At 40.7% G+C, this 16,950-nt stretch overlaps 1 pseudogene; it reads right to left on the bottom strand.

The window, feature by feature from the left end:
• Positions 1 to 483: 483 nt before the first annotated feature.
• Positions 484 to 16,743, bottom strand: LOC132381713 (uncharacterized; annotated as a pseudogene).
• Positions 16,744 to 16,950: the final 207 nt, after the last annotated feature.

Here is a 16,950-nt window from a genome sequence, read left to right as displayed (position 1 = left end):
CTGTCATTCCGGATCACTTATTTCTTTAAACTTTCCCCAATCAGCCTTTTCAAACAGCTGGCATTCTGGCATAATTTCCTGATCTATCAGAATCAGACTTAATATCACCGGCACATATCATGAACTCCGTTGTCTCTGCAGCAGCTGTACAATGCAATACATAATAAGAGAGAAAAATCTGAATTACAGGAGATGTATATCTTTATTCATTAAATAGTTTAAGTAAGTAGTGCAAATGGAGAAATAAATCAGTAGTGAGGTAGTGTTCATTTTTCATTCAGATATCAGATGGCGGAGGTTCACAGGCCTATACTCAGGGAGTGGAAGTACATCCAGGTGGTCAGACTTTCCAACATGTGGACGTGGGATAGCACGGTAAGCACCTGTTGGTGGTATAACATTGGTCCTCTGGTACTACATGTGATTGTTGATTCTTATACAAACATCTGCATGATGCTAAGCTAGGGCACATCGTCAGTGATGTTACCCGTGGTCGTCAGGTGTTTCGGGTCTTTCAACATCATACATCCTCATCCAGGCGACCCGACTGGGGTTGATCAGACCCCTAGCAGCAACCCATGGATCTGCCCTCTTTATCCAGAGCCGTCTTGAAACTTTCTCTGCTGTATCTCTGGTGGTAGAAACGGCTCTTCTTCTTCTCTCTCCCATGATTCCAAGTGCAGTGTATACTTTGCAGAGTGACTGGCCTGCAAAGCCACGACACACAACCTCCACGGGCCAACACTTTGCTCTCCAGCCTCTTCTTTGGTAGTTATTCCTCAGATCTTCATATTTGGCTTTTTTCAATTTGTAGGCCTTCTCCATGTGTTCTTCCCTTGGCACGGTAAGCTCAAGCATTAGAACGTGTTTCGATGATTTCGACCACGACACAATGACGGGCCGCAATGTAGTCTCTGGTGTTCTGTTTGTTTCCCCCTCTTTGACAAAGCAGATAGTATTCTTGACCAACTTGTTTTCCGGCAGATGTTAAGGGTGCTGCAGATTGTCTCAGCAATTGTCCGGAGGACCTGGTCATGTCGCCTTTGATAATGGCCATCGGCAAGAGCTCTGGGGCAGCAGCTCAGAATATGTTCTAGCGTACCGGTCTTCTCACAGAGGGGGCAAGCTGGTCGTTCCCACAGCAATGCAGGTTTGATGGGCTAGGAGGGACATCATAAACAACCTGGATAAGGAACCTGATGCGGTGTGGATCTACCTTCCAGAGATCGTTCACGTGATCTCCTGGCACAGAGGTTGAATCCTCAACTAGAAAGGGGAGGATGGAAGAGAAGAGAGTGATAGTTTTAGGGGATTCTATAGTCAGGGGGCAGATAGGAGATTTTGTGGGGCAGATCGGGAGTCTCGGATGGTATGTTGCCTCCATGGTGCCAGGGTCCGGGACATCTCAGATCAGGTGCAGGCTATTCTTGAGAACGAGGGCATGAACCCAGATGTAGTGGTCCATGTAGGGACCAACGATGTAGGTAAGGTGAGTGAGGGGGTCCTGCTTAGAGAGTTCAGGGAGTTAGGAGGGAAGCTGAAAGGCAGGACCTCCAGGGTGACAATCTCGGGATTGCTACCTGTGCCACGTGCGAGTGAGGCGAAGAATAGGGTGATTATGCACATTAATACGAGGCTGAGAGCATGGTGCAGGAAGGAAGGGTTCAGGTTTTTGGATAATTGGTCTTTGTTCTAGGGACATTGGGATCTGTTTCAAAGGGACGGTCTACATCTGAACTGGAGGGGTACTAACATTCTTGCAGGAATGTTTGCCAGTGCTGCTCGGGGGGGTTTAAACTAGATGTGCAGGGGGCAGGGATCCAGATTATGAGAGAAGATGATATGATGAAGGATAAGGGAGAGGTGGGGAATACACGTTTCCCAAATATTAATTGTGTAAAGGAGAAAGGTGAGACAGAACATGTGTTGGAAGAGTTACATGTACAGAGGGTTGGTCAGAAGGGGCATGGGGTTAAATGTGTAGAAGGTTTGGGTGATCTTGAGAAGGTCATCAAAATACAAGGTGCAATTAGCCCGATGGAAGTTCAAGGAGCTGGGTTAGGTACAATAGACAGTGTTTTAAGCAAAGAGAGGAGGAATGGGCTAAGAATTCTATACTTGAATGCGCATAGTGTCAGAAATAAGACAGATGAGCTTGAAGCTCAGATGAAAATGGGGAACTACGATATTGTTGGGATAACGGAGACATGGCTGCAAGGGGATCAGGCCTGGGAATTGAGTGTACCAGGGTATACGTGCTATTGTAAAGACAGAAATATGGGAAGAGGGGGTGGGGTGGCCCTGTTGGTAAGGAATGAGATTCAGTCCTTAGCAAGAGGTGACTTGGGAACAGGGGAAGTAGAGTCTGTGTGGATTGAGCTGAGGAACAGTAAGGGTAAAAAGACCCTAATAGGTGTTGTGTACAGGCCCCCAAACAGTAGCGTGGATATTGGGTACAAGTTGATTAGGGAGTTAACATTGGCATGTGCTAAAGGTAATGCAGTCGTTATGGGAGATTTCCACATGCAGGTGAATTGGGAGAATCAGGTAGGTGCTGGACCCCAGGATAGGGAGTTTGTGGAGTGTCTAAGGGATGTATTTTTGGAACAGCTTGTGCTTGAGCCAACAAGGAACGAGGCTATTTTGGACTTGGTGATGTGTAATGAACAGGAATTGATAAGTGATCTTGAAGTAAAGGAGCCATTAGGAAGTAGTGATCATAACATGATAAGTTTTTATCTACAATTTGAGAGGGATAAGGGCAGATCAGAGGTGTCAGTGTTGCAATTAAATAAAGGAGACTACGGAGCCATGAGGGAAGAGCTGGCCAAAGTTAAATGGGCGGATGCCCTGGCAGGAAAGACAGTGGATCAGCAGTGGCAGATATTCTTGGGGATAATACAAAAGATGGAAAAGCAGTTCATTCCAATGAGAAGGAAGGATTCAAAGAGGGGGAAGGGGCCACAGTGGTTGACAAAGGAAGTCAGAGATTGCATAGCATTAAAGAAAAAGAAGTATGACAGGGCTAAGATGAGTGGGAATACAGATGATTGGGAAAGTTTTAAGGAACAGCAGATCTTGACTAAAAAAGCAATACGGAGAGAAAAAAGTCTAGCCAGGAATATAAAAGGGGATAGCAAATGCTTTTTTAGCTATGTGAAGAGAAAGAAGATAGTTAAGAACAATGTTGGCCCCTTGAAGAATGAATTGGGAGAAATTGTTATGGGAAACAGGGAAATGGCAACAGAATTTAATGCGTACTTTAGATCTGTCTTCACCAGGGAGGACACAAGCAATCTCCCAGATGTATGGATGGGCCAGGGTCATAAGATATCAGAGGAATTGAGACAGATTGACATTAGGAAAGAAACTGTGATGAGTAGACTGGTAGGACTGAAGGCTAATAAATCCCCGGGTCCAGATGGTCTGCATCCGAGGGTTCTAAAAGAGGTGGCTCAGGAAATTGTGGATGCATTGGTAATCATTTTCCAATGTTCCTTAGATTCAGGATCAGTTCCTGAGGATTGGAGAGTGGCTAATGTTATCCCACTTTTCAAGAAGGGAGGGAAGGAGAAAACAGAACTATCGCCCTGTTAGCCTAACGTCAGTCGTGGGGAAGATGCTCGAGTCCATTATTAAGGACGAAATAGTGGCACATCTTGATGGCAGTAATAGAATTAGGCCGAGCCAGCATGGATTTACCAAGGGCAAATCATGTTTGACTAATCTGTTGGAGTTTTTTGAGGGTGTAACAGGGATGTTAGACGAGGGTAAGCCAGTGGATGTTGTGTACCTAGATTTTCAGAAGGCATTCGATAAGGTGCCACATAGGAGATTGGTGAGTAAAATCAGAGCTCATGGCATTGGGGGCAGGGTTTCAACATGGATAGAAAACTGGTTGGCAGATAGAAAGCAAAGGGTAGCAGTGAATGGGTGTTTCTCGGACTGGCTGGAGGTGACTAGTGGGGTACCACAGGGCTCTGTATTGGGACCACAGCTCTTTACGATTTATGTCAACGATTTAGACGAGGGCATTGAAAACTATATCAGCAAGTTTGCTGATGATACTAAACTGGGTGGCAGTGTGACATGCGAAGAGGACGTTAGGAGAATACAGGGAGACTTGGATAGGCTGGGTGAGTGGGCAGATAATTGGCAGATGTCATTCAATGTGAATAAATGTGAAGTTATCCACTTTGGAAGCAGGAACAAGAGGGCAGAGTAGTGTCTGAACGGTGTAGAGTTAGGTAAGGGAGAAATGTAAAGAGACCTAGGAGTCCTAGTTCATCAGTCAATGAAGGTGAATGAGCAAGTGCAACAGGCAGTGAAGAGGGCAAATGGAATGTTGGCCTTTATTACAAGGGGAATTGAGTACAAGAGCAAGGATGTCCTTTTGCATTTGTACAGGGCCCTGGTGAGACCACACGTGGAATATTGTGTACAGTTTTGGTCTCCAGGTTTGAGGAAGGACATTCTGGCAATTGAGGAAGTGCAGCGTAGATTAACTAGGTTGATTCCTGGGATGGCAGGGCTGTCTTACGCAGAGAGATTGGAGAGATTGGGCTTGTACACACTGGAATTGAGGAGATTGAGAGGGGATCTGATTGAAACGTTTAAGATAATTAAAGGATTTGTTAGGATTGAGGCAGGAAATATGTTCCAGATGTTGGGAGAGTCCAGTCCCAGAGGGCATGGATTGAGAATAAGAGGTCAGTTATTTAAAACAGAGTTGAGGAAGAACTTCTTCTCCCAGAGAGTTGTGGAGGTGTGGAAAGCACTGCCTCGGAAGATGGTGGAGGCCAATTCTCTGGATGCTTTCAAGAAGGAGCTAGTTAGATATCTGATGGATAGGGGAATCAAGGGATATGGGGACAAGGCAGGGACTGGGTATTGATAGTGAATGATCAGCCATGATCTCAGAATGGCGGTGCAGACTCAAGGGGCCGAATGGTCTACTTCTGCACCTATTGTCTACTGTCTATCTTTCGCTCGATCACCTGCTCCCATTTGGTCCAGGCTCCTTGCTGTATCATTGCCACTGCTCTGCTGGTCCTCTCCTCCTCCACAGCTGCCCTTACTTCATTCTGCACCAGTTCATGTCACTCTTTCCCCTGAAGATTCCCAGAACTGCAGCACCCCTCTTGCTTGCAAAACCTTGAACTCCTCCTCGATGGATTTCAGGGGGAGCCTCAGTTTGCAGTTATTCCCATACAGAGCAATGATACTGCTGATGTTCCTTGGTAACCCAGCCATCTTCGCAGGAACCGGCTGACTACCCTCTCTAATTCAGCAGCAGTGGAAATTGGAAACTCAGAGAAGCAGTGGCCAGAGGATTGATTCTTGGTAGTATACCGTGCTGGTAAATCCATGCCTCAAACCGCCCTGGAAGGCCAGTCCTGTCAACCTCTTGCAACCATTGTTCAAACTCCCCACAGGTGTTTCTTATTGCCGCCTTATCTCTGAGTGTTGCATCAAACATCTTCCCAAGACTTTTTACAGGGTTCTCTGTGATGGTAGGAATTGGAATGTCCTCAATAGAGAAACAAGATTTCTCCTGTACTCTCCCCTTCTTCAGCATTACAGAACCTGACTTTGCAAGCTTAAAGAACATCCTTGCCCACCTCATGAAACTTTCCAGCCCCTTAAGAATTCACCTAGCACCAGTCACCGACTCCGTAATGATAGTCAGATCACCCATGAAGGCTCATGTTGGTGGTTCGCGGATCCCACATCTTGATTTCAGGCCTTGACACTCTGGCTCTGCACATTTTACCCACATTTTCATTGCCAGGGCAAAAAGGATGAGTGAGATGGTGCAGCCTGTGAAGATACCAGTCTCCGGCCCACACCAGTCTGATGTTATTGGCCATGTTGACTCTTAGGTGGAACTTGTTGTAGTCCATAAGGAGGCCTCTGATTCCTTCAGGAATATTCCTTCAGCGTGTCTTCAACAGCCTTGTGGGGGATTGATCCATAGGCACTGGCCAAATCCAACCACAAAACCACTAAGTCACCCTTATTCTCTCTGGCCTCTCTCAGGAGCTGTGTGATGACTCCAGTGTGCTCCAAGCAGCCTGGTACCCTTGGAACGCCACCCTTCTGAACGGAGATGTAATTGTTCCTCAGGAAGCGCTCCGTCAGGCGCTTTGCCACCACGCTGAAGAAGATCTTCCCTTCAACACTCGGCAAGGATATTATCCTAAACTGGCTGATGTTCTCAGAGTTCTCTTCTTTTGGAATCCACACTCCGTTTTCATACTTCCATTGCTTGGGCACTTTGCCTCTCTTCCAGATGACCTTGAGGATTCTCAGCAGCCGCCAGAGAGGCCTGGGGCAGCATTTGTAGATGTTGTAGTGGTGCCACTCGGACCAGGAACTGAGCCAGCTCTGGCTTTCTTGACTACTTGCTGAACCTCCTTGAAGAGAGGCTCTTGAAGGTTGAAAGCCTCTGTTGGTTCTGTGGGGGCGATGAGGGCATCACAGTCCCCCAGTTCAACTCTCTGTCTGGGTTACTGAAGGTGCTTCGAAGATGGTGGTCTATCTGTTCCTTTGTGCAGGACAGCTTTCCTCTTCTCTTCTGACACAGCAGCTGTTTGGTGAACTGAAATGGGTTACTGATAAACGCAGATCTTTTCTGTGCTCTTTCTGTCCTGCGTCTCTGATGTTGCTCCGCTCTTCTCAGAGTTAAGAGCTTTTTCCTCAGCATCACACACAGTTCTTCCAGTGGTGCCCTTTCCTCATGGTTTGCCAGTTTATGTTGTTGCTTTAGCGCCCTGAGTTCTTTCCAGATGTTGTTGATTTTGGTGGCTCTGTTGTTTTTAACATTTGACTGTTTAGTCCGCTTCTCTTCCTCGGTACCAAATCTTTCTGCTGCCGCAGTTATGATCACTGTTGTCATTATCTGCAATCTCCTCTCCACACCACCTTTGGCCACGGTTTCCAACACTAGATCTACGTCCTCATCAAATCTTTGCCACTCTGCTGTCTGGCAGGCTTTGGGCCATCTGATCCACACGGTCTGAGATGTGATGTTAGGATGAACAGCTTGCACCATGCGGAGGCTCTGGGTACTGTGGGGTGCTTCCTGACCCTGCCCCTCCTCTGTCTCCCCAGATTGGGAATCTGTGCATTGTGGTGCTCTCTGTTGCTCATTACACTTCATCCTTGACCAGTGGATTTTCAAGCCTCTCTGATTCTTACACATTTTGCCACAGATGCACTGTATACTTGTTGTCGTTTGTCCATTGCACTGGGTTGGTAGCCTTGTATCCGTCCAGCTGGGAAGCTCTTCCAAACCCCTCTCGGGCCTCCTGCGGGGAAGACATCGGGATGTGCTGTTTCATGCCTGTTCTTACATCGCTCAGATCATACAGAGTCTGCTTTACACTGGCCTGAAGTGGAATGTACACCATCACCAAGATAATCAGTGATATCTCTCGTGGCAGAGAAAATGGATGACCCTTGATCACAAGATATTCCAGGTCTGGTGAGCGGGAGTGAAACAGCATCACAACATTTGTGCACTACAAGGATTTGATCATAAAGCATATTTCACTTCCTCTGCCTTGGAAAGTCTCAGCAGTCCTATCTTGATGATGTAATGTTAACCCATCAAACTGTTTCTATTCCTATTCGACGTAATACAGGGTGATGATCACTGCCTATTGTTGTTTCTTTCAAAACCTCCCATCAACACCTTCTTGCTAAAGGTGATGGAACTAATGTTATATCAATTGCTGATTCAGAATCTGCATTCAAATTTACTCTTGTCCCTCTTCCATCATTTCGACATTCCAGATTTTCCTTTTCCATACGTTCTTCTCTCACTGCTCCATCACTGTCATCATGCTCTCCCCACAATGTGCTGTGTGCATTAAAATCCCCACACCATACTGTATTTCCCTGGGTACTAATTTGCTCCAGTAACCCTATTTCTAATTATTTTTTTTTACAAGGAATATAGACATAATTGATTTCAATTGTACCTTCATTTGCCCGTACTTCAGTAACCATGTATTCTGGTTCTTCTCCTTTCTTTAGATCTCTATATTATCAAAAGTTGTACCCCCAATCCCCATTAACTCCATCTTTTCTTACACTATCTGAACCATTAATTACAAAATCGAGAGATGAGTTATGGAGTGGAGATATGTCTCTACCAAAGTAGGTGTAAGGCGCTCCTTACCTCTGCTAGCCTGCAGGTCAGCCCTGGGTAAAGTGTAGCACCTGGGTAGCTAATGATCAGGGTCACATGAAGCCATGGGAGCAGGTGGTGGATGGTCAGATGAGCAGCTGGTGCAGGTCACAAGTCTTGGTTATGCGTCCACTCATGCCAGACAGACAATCTCTGAGTATTAATAATGGCTGGGGTCACCTGCCTTGTAAAAAAGACTGCCCAGAAGAAGGCAATAGCAAACCACTTCTGTAGGAAAATTTGGCGAGGACAATCATGGTCATGATACCATGATCAGCCACACCATACAACACAATACATATTGACGATCATGAGTGCTGGGTTAAACCATGTTTCTTGCACACCTATCACAGAGTTGCTCAGCAAAATTCCTCACATAACTCTTAAATTCCTGTCCATGAGCTATTAACTTTCCAGAATTCCACTGAAGAATTGACAGGATGGGTATTAGTTACCTTGTAAATAAACCTCAAGACATGGATCATTCCAACTCAATTCTCCCTGCACTTGCTTCCATAATAGCTCTCATATTCAAAAACCTCACTGCTGCCTTCACTATCATTTTTATCTTTTCCAATTTAGGTTTTGCTTCTCAGAACAATTAATAACATTTCCCATTAATGAAAATAATCAGCTGTATTTATTACTAATGTTGAATTATTTGACTGACTTTGTCTTTCATTTGCATGTGAATCATTTCCCTCTAACTTTTCTCTCATTTGTTCTGTCCTCACTGCTTCCACATACAACACATTATGCTTGTAGTGTTCTCGCACAGGTGTAAAAGAACTCTGAACTAAACACTCCAATGCGTATTCCATTTCTACTGGTTCGGTAACCCGGTCACAGGGTACTTGACAAATACAACAGTGCCTCTTTCACCTCAGACAGTTGAATTAGTTTGGTATGGGCCCTATATACTAAAAATGTTCTACAGGGGAGCAAGGGAGAGCATCCTGACTGGCTGCATCACTGCCTGGTATGGGAACTGTACTTCTCTCAATCGTAGGACTCTGCAGAGAGTGGTGTGGACAGCCCAGCGCCTCTGTACATGTGAACTTCCCACTATTCAGGACTTTTACAAACAGGTGTGTAAAAAAGGCCAGAAGGATCACTGGGGACCCGACCCACCCCAGCCACAAACTGTTCCAGCTACTACCGTCCGGGAAGCAGTCCTGCAGCATAAAAGCCAGGATCCAGAATGGCTTCTTGCCCCAGACCATAAACTGATTAATTCATGCTGACACAACTGTACTTCTGCACTATATTGTTGTACATATTATTTATTATAAATGACTATAAATTGCACATTGCACATTTAGACAGAGACGTAACTTAAAGATATTTATTCCTCATGTATGTGAAGCATGTAAATAATAAAATCAATTCAATCTTCCTTTAATATTTTTCTTTAGTTCCTCTAAGTTTTCTCTAAATGATATTCCCGTTATCACCTCTTCAACACCATTTTTACCTCTTCTGCCAATATTTGGTACATTCATTGCTTTGTCCCTTCGCTGCAAATCTTCAGCAAACCACCAACAGTGCTCCATCACACAGAACCTTTGCCATACGTGAATCTCCTATGATGTTGTTTAGATTGCTTGTCAGTGCTTTGGACTCAAGGCATTTACTATACTCCATGGCTTAAAATTAAACATTACTTTAATCTCCCAGTCTATCACCTTCCTTCAATTCGATCATTGTGATCATTTTCTCATTTATTTCCACTTATGCTGCCTGTCTGCACTTCCTTCCACTCCTCATAGTCTCTTACATCCTCCCATTCCATTCCACCATGACATCCTGCAAACTCAAACCAGTCACAGTTCAGATTATGCCAAACCAACACTTCTGTTGGAAGCCCATTCTTTCAATTATATTTATTAGTTTCTAAATAGAAGAATACAGAGTACAAGAAAGTGTAAGCAGAAGGTCAAAAAAGATTTTAAAAACCACCAATTACATTATATCTGTTCATAATAAGACACACATTACCTCGTATTCATATAAGTTAATCGATAGTTATATTAAGCTATACTGATTTATTCCAAAAAAAAAAGTATCTTACCCCTACCAAGACCGAAGCTGTTCATTAGGGAGAAAAGAAGGTAAAATATCTTCTCATATAACAAAAAATTAATAATAGCCAAGAGTTTAAACAATGAATTGAAGTTTTTGAAAATAATTCATAAAAGGTCCTCACAATGTTTCAAAGTCTACACGAGATTCAAAAATTGAACAACGGATCTTCTCTAAATCTAAACATGACATAACGTCACATAAAGATTGAGCATGAGTAGGAGGAAAACCATCTTTCCATATAAACAGAAGCGTCCTCCTAGCTATAAGAGAGCTAAGGGCCAAAATATGTAAATCAGATGTCTTCAGCTTAATATCTTGTCCTGCAACAATACCAAAAAGGGCCGTCAGAGGATTGGGCTTAAAATTGACTTTAAAGAGTAAGGGAAAAGTTTGAAAAACTTCCTTCCAATATTTTTCAAGATTTGGACAAATCCAAAACATATGAATTAATTAAACTTCTCCATTATTACATCTGTCACAGTAGGGAGATTTATATGAATAAAAACGAGATAGCTTATCCTTAGTCATATGAGCTCTATGTACCACCTTAAATTGTATGAGGGAATGACAAGCACATAGCGATGAAGCATTAACCAGTTTAAGAATTTCATTCCAAGTTTCCTCAGATATTGCTATCTGTAAACCTTGTTCCCAGAGATTCTAAATGTTGTCTGAAGGAACATTCCTCATCTCCAGCAACATTCCATAAAATTAGATATTGAACCATGATGAAAAGATGTCAAACTAAAACTTATGTCTAGTAAGTTCTTATCCTAGATTATAGGGAATGTATGTAGTTGTGATCTTTAAAAGTCTATGTTTTGTAAATATCTAACTAAGTGAATTTTGGGTAAGCTATATTTAGCTGACAATTGTTCAAATGAAAAAAAAGGTTTCTTCCAAAAAACATATCCCAAAAACATTTAATACCCAACCTGTCCCATTCCTTAAAAACTTATTCAGTCACAGAGGGTTTAAAAAAATTAGAATAAATGGGATTTAAAAGGGAAAATCTCAATAAGCAAAAGTTTTTTTCTAAATTGTATCCAGATCCTCAGAGTATGTTTAACTATTAAATTATCAGTTAGTTTATTTACAGATAATGGAAGTGAGTATCCAAGAAGAGAATTAATAGAAAATTTATTAACAGAGTTAGCTTCTAAAGAAACCCACACTGACCAATCTACACGATTAATATAATATAGCCGAAATGTAAGATATTGTATATTAATGCCCAGCAATAAAACCTAAAATTAGGTAAGGCTAAACCTCAAGACTTTTTAGATTTTTGAAGATTAACTTTATTTCAACAAGGACGTTTATTTTTCCATATATAAGAGGATAAAACAGAATCAACGGTAAAAAAAAGTTTTCAGGAATAAAAACGGGTAAAGTCTGAAAAAGACAAATTTAGATAGACTGTTCAGTTTTATAGAATTGATTTGTCCAATCAATGATATTGAAAGAAGTGACTAATTTTTACATAATTCAATAAAGTAAGAAAGTTTTCTTTAAACAGGTGTTTGTAATTCTTAGTAACTGTTACACCCAGATAAGTAAATAGATTCTTTACAACTTTAAAAGGGAGATTTGTTTTAACCGATATCAATTTATTTAAAGGAAGTAACTCACACTTATGTAGTTTCAATTTATTGTCTGAAAACTGGCTAAAACGGGAGAGTAAAGGAAGTACACAAGGTAACGAGGTCTCAACATTAGAGATAAACAGTAACATATCATCAGAGAAAAGTCAAATTTTGTGAGTAATACCACTCCGTAAAATACCACAGATATCACTAGATTCTCAAAAAGGAATGGCAAGGGGTTCTAAAGCTAGATCAAAGAGCAAAGGTCTCAACAGACAGCCTTGTCTAGTTCTGCGATGAAGTTTAAATGGTTTGGAATTTAAAAATTAATAACAACCCGGTCAGAAGGAGATAGATAAAGTAATTTAATCCATTAAATAAAAGCTGGCCCAAAATTAAATTTTTCTAAGGTTTCAAATAAATAATTCCATTCAACGTGATCAAAGGCCTTCTCAGCATCTAAGGATATCACACATTCTGATATCCCCTGGGAGAGAGAGTAAACAACATTTAATACATGGCGTATATTAAAATGGGAATGTTGGTTTTTAATAAATCCAGTCTGATCATTAGAAATAATAGAAGGTAGAATATTTTCAATCCTACGAGTCAGAACTTTGGAAAGGATTTTAGTATCAACATTGAGTAATGAAATTGGCCTATATGAAGAGCATTCAGTTGGGTCCTTGTTCTTCTTTAGAGTAAGTGAAATAGAGGCTTCATAGAAAGATTGAGGCAAGCTACCTGATTTGAAAGAATCCAAAAAGACTAAGTGTAACTTAAGTATAATTAATGAAGAAAAAGCCTTATAAAATTCTCCAGAAAATCCATCTGGATCTGGAGCCTTCCCCAAGTGCCTTGGCAATTTTCTCATGAGAAATGGGTTGATCCATCTGTTTACAATTATCTGCAGAAAGTGCAGGAATGTTTAATTGATCTAGAAAATTATTTATTACAGTATTATCTTTAGGGGAATCAGAACTATAAAGTTTAGAACAGAAATCTGTAAAAGTATCATTTATTTCAGAGTGATCAGTTGTCCTATCAAAATTAGTTTTGCAAATTTCTTTAATTTGTCATTGAACCACAGTAGTTTTTAATTTTTTGGCCAAGATTTTGCCTGATTTATCTCTGTGTATGAAAAATGGAGTTTTATTTTTAAGAAGCTGAGTTTCAGCTGGATATGTTAACGGAAGATCATATTTAGTTTTAACTTCAACACGACTTTTATATAAAAAAGTATCTGGAGCTATAGCATGTTTTTGATCTAATTGTTTCAATTGATAGGCTAATTCAATTCTTTCTTTATCAGCTTTATTCTTAACACTCACAGTTTAAGAAATAATTTGTCCTCTAATATAGGCCCTGAAAGTATCCCAAACAATAAGATTAGAAGTCTCTTCCTCTTTATTCCCTTCAAAAAAAAAATAAAATAATATGCCTCTCTAAAAATTTTTAAAATTTCTTATCAGGTAACAAAGTTGCATTAAAGCACCAAATTCTGTTTGTTTGCGGAAGACTGGTGAGATTAAAAGACAGAAATAGAGGAGCATGATCTGAAACAACAATCTCTTTATAGCCTCAGGAATGAACTGATGAAATCATTTGATTATCAATCCTGGAATATGTATGATGAACGTGGGGAAAAAATGAGGACCCTCTATCTAAAGGATGTAGGAAATGCCAATCATCAACAATATCACATTTCAATAAAATATTGAATAAACAAAGCTGATTTATTAAAAGACGCTGGTTTAAAAGATGATCGGTCCAAAATTGAGTCTAGCCATCGTTAAAATCTCCTCATATCATTAAAGAATTAAGACCCAGATCTGGTGGAAATGATTAAAAAAAACTCAAAGAATACTAGATCATCTACATTGGGGACATACACATTGGCAAATACTATTAAATTATTATCCAGTTTCCCTGAAACTATAAGAAAACGTCCAGTAGTATCAGACACTACTTTGTGTTGGACAAAGGAAAGTGTATTATGTATCAGAATCAAAACTCCACTAGATTTGGCCTGAGAAGGTGAATGAAAAACAAGTCCATTCCAACGGCTAAAAAAACATAGCTTATCACATTTGCGTATGTGAGTTTCTTGTAAACAAAATAATAATGACCTTAAATTTCCTAATATAAGCAAAAATCTTATTACATTTGACAGGGTGATTTAACCCTTTCATATTAAAACTGAGTAGATTAATAGTTTGGTCCATTTTTAGAATATTTTAAAGGAAGCGTTAAAATGTAAATTAAAACCAATCCATAAACCTTGAGAAATAGTAGCCAAGCAATAAGTTAGCTAAAAAAATTTGACAAAAACTTCTGAGAAAAGAGAACTATCCCCTCGCTCACCTCCCAAAGAAAGAAAACTGACCAACACCTACAACTACAGACAACCCCCCAAAAAATCCTGGTGATCGCTCCAGTTAGTTTCAGCTTCTTTATATTCCAACCTGGACTAACCAATATCCAAACAAGAAATTCAATTCTCATATATCAAAAATACAGTATTAAAAAATACAAAGGAAATTAGTTACAAAGGCTTACCAAAAGGAAAAGATAGCAAACCAATCTTCCATCCTTGGACACAATTTACACCACACGCTGTCGGAGCAGTGCTGCCAGGATAATCAAGGATACAACCCACCCAGCTAACACACTTTTTGTCCCTCTTCCCTCTAGGACAGAGTTCAGGAACTTGAAGATTCGTACAGCCAGATTTGGGAACAGCTTCTTTCCAACTGCCTGCTCAATGGATTCTGACCCGGATCTGGGCCATACCTTCCAAATATCCAGACCTGACTTGCACTACCTTACTTTCCCTTTTCTATTTTCTAATTATGATTTACAATTTAAATTATTTTATTATACTTACTTTGATTGGTACTTCAGGGAGCATGAAGCATAGAATTAAATATCGTTGTGCTGATTGTACGCTTTAGTATCAATTCTTTGGTGACAATAAAGTAAAGTAACATTATTCATACAGAAAGCCATTAAACATTTAATCTTATATCTTCATGAAAAAACAGACTGAGCAGTTAGCTCTTAAATTTAGAACAAAATCTTTATGCTACAGCATTCAAATGAAACCATTTGAAGGGCCCATCTTTAATGAGATTCTCAGTCAAACTAGGTAGTCAAGGGACGGGTTAACCCTTGATGAAAAATTCCAACAAAGCTTGTTTAAACTTAGCACACTCCTGCATAACCTCAAGCCAATAGTCTTCGAGAATCTTAATATTCCACCCTATAACAAATCATGCCCCTTTGATGGGATTTGCAAGTTAAAGGCTTCTCATTTAATCTTGTGTTTTCATGTGAGGACAAACTAAGCAGCCAGCCTTCGGATATTAAAAACCTTTGTGCTTCAGCAATCAAACAAAACCATTCGAAAGAACCATTTTTAAGTGTGATTCTGAGACGAGCTGGGATAGTGAAGGGAGGGTTTAAAACCCTTATTAAAAAACTTGGACATAACTTATTTGAATTTAGCACACTCCTGCATAACCTCAGGCGGGTAATCTTCAACAATTTTAATCTTGCTGCCATGATAATCAATCATGCCTCTTTGTCGAGATTCACGTATTAACAGATCCTTTGTTTTAAATTCATGAAAACAAATTATTACAGATCTTGGTCTATCTCTGTTAGGAGATCTACACATGGGGGACCTATGAACTAGATCAATCATGGGCAAAGATACCGGAATTTCCAGAAATAATTCTTGCAGAAAGTTTGCAAAGAATTCCATAGGAAGATTACCTTCAATTAATTCTTTGAGACCCAGAACCCATAGGTTGTTCCTTCTACTTCTATTTTCTGTGTTGATAATCTTTTGTCTCAACTTTTCATTGGACTTCAATTTCTTTTCACAAAGCTTTTGCAGTTCATCCACTTCCATTTCCAGAGATGACAACATTGCTTCATTATTTTTATATATTTATTGTGTTCATTAAGTGTTTGCTGAATAGAATCCAATTTACCATCTATTTGTTTAAACTCAGAGCTGAATTGTTGAAACTTCTCAGATGCTTCTCGTGTATGACTTTGCAGCAAGTCCATAATAGAATCCAAAGAATCAGGGGGATCAGCCTTTTTAGTATGTCTGCCACCCCTTGATGCAGCCATAATGAAAAAGTATCACATTTAAAAAGTTTCAAGACAGGTTGGAAATATTAAGATGATTAGAGTTGGAGCAACAGGAAATTGCTGCTACTCCATCAGCCACCACCAGGAAATCTGTTGTTGATAGGTTTCAGTAAGATCCCCCTTTAATCTTCTAAACACCAGTGAGTACAGGCTCAGGGTCATCAAATGCTCCTCAGACATTAACCCTTTCATTCCCAGAATTATTCTCCTGAACTTCATCCAGACTCTCTCCAATGTCAGCACATTATTCTCAGAAAGGGGGTCAAAAATTAATCATAATACTCCAATGCCTTATAAAGGCTCAGTATTAAATCCTTGGTCTCTCAAGATGAATGTTAATACTACACTTGCCTTTTTTACCCACCTGGAAGTTCACCTTCAGAGAATCGTGTACATGGACTCACAAGTGCTTTTGCACCACTGTGTTTTGAACTTTCTCCCTGTTGAGGAAATAGTCTATTTTTTTTTCTTTTCCACTGAAGTGCATGCCCGTAAACTTCCTTCCATTATATTCTATATGCTATTTCTCTGCCGATTCTCCATATCTGCCGAAGTCCTTTGTAGAATCCCTTCTTCCTCAACACTATCTGCCCCCTGCAGAAGACCATGAGTCACCGGTAGCCAAACGGAAAAGGCTCCCTTTATTCCCACTCTTTACCTCCTGCCAGTCAGCACCATCTTCAATCCATTCTGGTATTTTTCCTGTGATATCATGGGTTCTTGTAAAGCAGCCTCATGTGCAGCAACTTGTCAAAGGCCTACTACAAATTGAATTAAACAACAACCATTGATTCACCTTTGTCTATCCTGACTGTTATTTCCTCAAAGATTTCCCCCGCAGGAAACCATGTTGTCTTCAGCCTGTTTTATCATGAGCCTCCAAGTGAAACTGCCGAGAGGCTCATCAGTGTCTCCCTCCCC

This window comes from Hypanus sabinus, chromosome 26 (assembly GCF_030144855.1).
Source record: "Hypanus sabinus isolate sHypSab1 chromosome 26, sHypSab1.hap1, whole genome shotgun sequence".
Lineage (NCBI taxonomy): Eukaryota > Metazoa > Chordata > Chondrichthyes > Myliobatiformes > Dasyatidae > Hypanus > Hypanus sabinus.
The sequence above is the reverse complement of the archived record's forward strand: the minus strand, read 5'-3'. Positions and strand labels throughout refer to the sequence as shown.